At 40.5% G+C, this 4,991-nt stretch overlaps 1 non-coding gene across 1 annotated transcript; it reads right to left on the minus strand.

Moving 5' to 3' along the window:
• Positions 1 to 327: 327 nt before the first annotated feature.
• On the minus strand, positions 328 to 433 carry LOC144708128 (small nucleolar RNA R71). Its single transcript, XR_013582668.1, has one exon. It is a non-coding gene; the product is annotated as a small nucleolar RNA R71 (small nucleolar RNA).
• Between the last annotated feature and the right edge of the window lie 4,558 nt (positions 434 to 4,991).

Consider the following 4,991-nt stretch of genomic DNA (forward strand, 5'->3'; position numbering starts at 1 on the left):
ACCAGCACAAGACCCCCCCTTAACCAGGCTATCTGCCCCGATTGGAGAAGATGTGATGTTTAGAATCGATCCACACCAATTTCAGCTATTACCGTCCTTTTGGGGAAGGCAAACGAAGAGCCCTATGACTTCTTAGAAAAATTTACGAAGCATGTGATAGGTGCACTTACCCCAGAATTTCAAAGGAAGTTGTGAGAATGAAACTATTCCCTCATGCCCTTAAGGATAGAGCCAAGGATTGGTTTAGAAAATTGGGAACAAATTTTGAATCATGGAATGATATGGAGAAGAGCTTCTTAAAAAGATATTATACAGTGGCTAGGACAAATTCTTTCAGAAGAGAAATTAGAAATTTTCAGCAGGGAAATGATACATTTAGCGAAGCATGGGAGAGATTGATGGGGCTCATTAGGAAGTGCCCCCACAATGGCATTCAAAAATGGGAGTTAGTGCAAATTTTCTATGAAGGCTTAAATGATGTGGAGAGGCAGAGTTGATATCTCGAGTGGAGGAGCAATAGCTGACATGTATGAAGATGAAGCTATGGCACTACTACAAAAAATGTCTGATAATTTAGCCTATCACCAAGATGCCTCCGATCATGTTAGGGTTACCCCTCGGAAAGGTGGACTGTTGGATGTTAGAGGGGTTGAACCCCAGATTACTATGGATAGAATTGAAAACAGATAGGTGTAATGATGGGAAAAGCCATGGAAAAGATGAATGAAAAATAATCTCACTATGGCAAGGTCAGAATAGCGGAAGAACACCCAACCAAATAAATCGATGTGAAATGTGCTCAAGTGATAGCCACACCGAGAAGAATGCCCTATGATATCAGAAGTGAATGCTATAGGCAGGCAAGAAGGAGCAATGTCCAATGGGGAACTAGAGGAAACTTAGGAGGACAGGGATGGAACAACAACAACCGACCACCCCAACAACAGTTCCAATCCAAGGCGAACAATCCCCAACACCAACAACATTATCAACCTTACCAAAATTTTTCAGATCCCACTAATGCGACTCTCACCAAGGTCATCGAGGAGCTGCAAGAAGACAAGAAGAGGATGCTCAAGCTTTTGAAGAAATGGAGGAGAGGCATCGGAGGGAGATGGAGAAGCTCAAGGCGGAGATCTGCCTTCACAGCGGTCAACAATTTGCACGGGAGCACCGCAAGGTACGTGTGAAGACCCTATGAAGATGGGCGCCAAATCAGGTAAACTCCTACTCAGGCCTGTATTAATCCTAGCAATTTACTTTATGTTGATGACATGTGTAGTGTAGTTAATGAGCATATTCATGACATGCATGCATTGACTGAACAACAAGAACTAGGAGAGCTGAGTGCTATATCAAAACTTAGGAGTGGGAAAGAGTTGGCTAATCCATTTGCAGCTATAGAGAAACGAAATGAAGTGGAGGATAAGTTAGAGGAAGTAGAAAAGGATGAGGATGAAGGGGTAGAGGAAAATCTGGAAAAGGAACCCAACCCCAAAACATATTGCCCACCTATCCCTTTCCTAGTGCCTTACAAGCGAAGAAAGAAAAATCGAAAGACAGCCCACTTCTTGAGTATTTGAAAGAGGCTACGGTCGAAATTCCTGTTTTAGATGCGATCCAGTACATCCCTGATTATTCCAAATTTGTGAAAAACCTGTGTACACCTCCTAGGAAGCAAAAGAGGATTCAACTTTCTGAGAATATTAGTTCAATTTTTCTGCATGAATTACCTCAAAAGCGCAAGGATCCGGGAGCACCAGTGATCAAATGCGAAATTAGGGGGGAAGTATTCACCAAAGCTTTACTTGATTCAGGAGCAAGTGTGAATATCATGCCTAAGGCCCTACTTGAGACTTTTAAATTTGGTGAATTACAACCTGTAAATTTAGAATTGCAGTTAGCGGACGGATCAATTAGAAGACCGTGTGGACAGTTGGTGGATGTGGTGATGAAAGTATAAAAGTGTTCATTTCTGTCGATTTTATAGTAGTGGATGTAAAAATTTCAGGAAAAATTAGTCATGCACCGATTATTTTAGGACGGCCATTCCTAGCTACCGCAAGAGTGAACACAGATTGGAATGCAGGAAAAATCAAATTGCATGGGAAAAGAAGAGGTTGAGTTACCAATCTCTCAATTGATGAAGTATCCCAATAGTAGCCAGGAAGACATTTATACATGTTCCTAGATGATGAAAATGATGAATGCCATGTTATAGGAAAGTAATCTATGAGGTGATGGCGGTGAATGAGAGTGCCTATGAGGGGAGAAGGACGACCATGGTGAAATGAAGGGTGAAAACATGAATAACTACAGATCTATGCACACTGAAGAATTAGAATTGAAACCTCTTCCTTCTCACCTTAAATATGTTTTTTTAGGTCCAAGAAAGACATATCCAGTAATTATCTCTTCAACCCTCACTTTAGAGCAGGAAGTTAACCTATTAGATGTCTTACGACAACATAAGAGCGCTATTGGATGGACCATAGACGACATCAAGGGAATTAGTCCTGATATCTGTCAGCATAGAATTTTTATCGAGGAAGGATCCAAACCATCAGTTCAGCATCAACGTAGATTAAATCCTTATCTTTACGATGTGGTGTCGAAGGAGATTACCAAATGGCTGAAAGCAGGATTCATTTACCCAATTTCAGATAGTAAGTGGGTGAGTCCAATTCATGTGGTACCTAAAAAAACAGGGATTACTGTCCAAAAGAATCAGGATGGAGAAGAGATCCAGACGAGGGTAGCATCGAGTTGGCGAGTATGCATAGATTACCGAAAGTTAAATCTAGCAACAAAAAAAGACCATTATCCTCTACCTTTCATTGATCAAATACTTGAAAAATTAGCTGGACAGAGTTTTTATTGTTTCTTGGATGGGTACTCAGGATATAATCAAATTAGCATTCATGAAAGTGACCAAGATAAAACTACGTTCACATGTCCTTTAGGAACATTTGCTTTTAGAAAAATGCCATTTGGACTTTGTAATGCACCAGCAACCTTTTAAAGGTGTATGAGTGCAATGTTTTTTGATTTAATTGGTACATGTCTTGAAGTTTTCATGGATGACTTTTCCGTGTTTGGTGAATCTTTTGGGTCTTGTTTGTCTAACTTGGATAAAGTGTTACAGATTTGCGAAGAAAACAAGTTAGTGCTCAGTTGGGAGAAATCCCATTTTATGGTGGACAGGGGGATCGTCTTAGGTCATCATATCAGCAAGGAGGGGCTGGCTGTGGACAAGGCAAAGATCGAGATCATCAAGGAGCTTCCACTTCCATCGACCCTAAAGCAACTTAGGGGTTTTTTGGGCCATGCCGGCTTTTATCGTCGTTTTATTAAAGATTTTGCCAAAGTGGCTAAACCTCTCACTTTGCTTCTATCTAAAGACAAAGAACTTATTTTGAATGATGAATGCAATTTGGCTTTTAATTTGATTAAAGAAGCATTAGTTACGGCTCCCATCTTACAAGCTCCAAATTGGAGTGAACCCTTTGAGATTTTTTGTGATGCTTCAGATTATGCAGTGGAGCTGTGTTGGGACAACGCAAAGACAAAAACCGACAGCTATTTATTATGCAAGTAAGACTCTCGACGCCGCTCAGGTAAATTACTCTACCACAGAGAAGGAATTACTTGCAATCGTCTTTGCTTTGGATAAATTTCGATCTTACCTAATAGGAGTAAGATTATAATATTTTCAGATCATGCTGCACTTAGACATTTGTTAAGTAAGAAAGAGACAAAACCTAGATTAATGAGATGGATCCTACTTATGCAAGAATTCGATATTGAAATTAAAGACAGGCGGGAGTGGATAATGGTGCGCTGATCACCTCTCCCGCCTATCATTGCCAGCCCTAACTCCCATCACAGATTCTTTTCCTGATGAGCATATTTTAGAAATTTCTACGGAAATTGCCTTGGTATGCTCATATAGTAAACTACTTAGTAATCGGGCAATTGCCTCAAGGTTGGGATTATGATGATAGAAAAAAGTTTTTTAAGGATATCAAGTATTACTATTGGGATGAGCCTGAATTATTTAGATTAGGCGTCGATCAAATTTTTAGGAGATGTATACCCGAGGATGAACAATGGAGAGTCTTGGAATCATGTCACTCATCCTTATGCGGAGGACACTACGCATCCAAGATAACGGCACATAAGGTCCTACAATGTGGATTTTATTGGCCTCATCTTCATCGGGATGCATATGAATTCTGCAAGAGATGCATTCGATGTCAAGCGGTGGTCAATGTAAGTCGCAATGCCGCTATGCCTTTAAACCCTATCCTTGAAGTTGAGTTGTTTGATCTTTGGGGCATTGATTTCATGGGACCCTTTCCTCCTTCTTTGGGCTATGAATATATTTTGGTAGGTGTAGATTATGTCTCTAAGTGGTAGAAGCCATACCAACACGAAAAAATGATCATAAAGAAGTTGTTAAATTTGTCAAGGATAATATTTTCTCTCGGTTTGGATGCCCACGAGCCATTATTAGCGATGGTGGAACTCATTTCAATAACAAAGTCTTTAAAGAGTTGTTAAAACGATATGGAGTTCATCATCGGCTTACCACTCCGTATCATCCTCAAGCCAATGGCCAAGTGGAAGTCTCCAATAGAGAAATAAAAAAAATCTTGAAGAAAATTATTAACCCTAATGGAAAGGATTGGTCGAGCAAATTGCCGGATGCGTTATGGGCATATCGGACGGCATATAAAACCCCGTTAGGAATGTCGCCATTCAGGTTGGTGTTTGGAAAAGCTTGTCATCTCCCTTTAGAAATCGAACATCGTGCTTTATGGGCTATCAAGAAACTTAACGTATCGTTAGATGATGCAGGTGACCATCGCCTATTGCAGCTGCATGAGTTGGAGGAGTTGCGTGAACGGCATACGAAAATTCACGCATCTACAAAGCCAAGATGAAAGCATTCCATGATCAACACATACACAGGAAGGTTTTTGCCCATG

This window comes from Wolffia australiana, chromosome 9 (genome assembly GCF_029677425.1).
Source record: "Wolffia australiana isolate 7733 chromosome 9, ASM2967742v1".
Classification (NCBI taxonomy): domain Eukaryota; kingdom Viridiplantae; phylum Streptophyta; class Magnoliopsida; order Alismatales; family Araceae; genus Wolffia; species Wolffia australiana.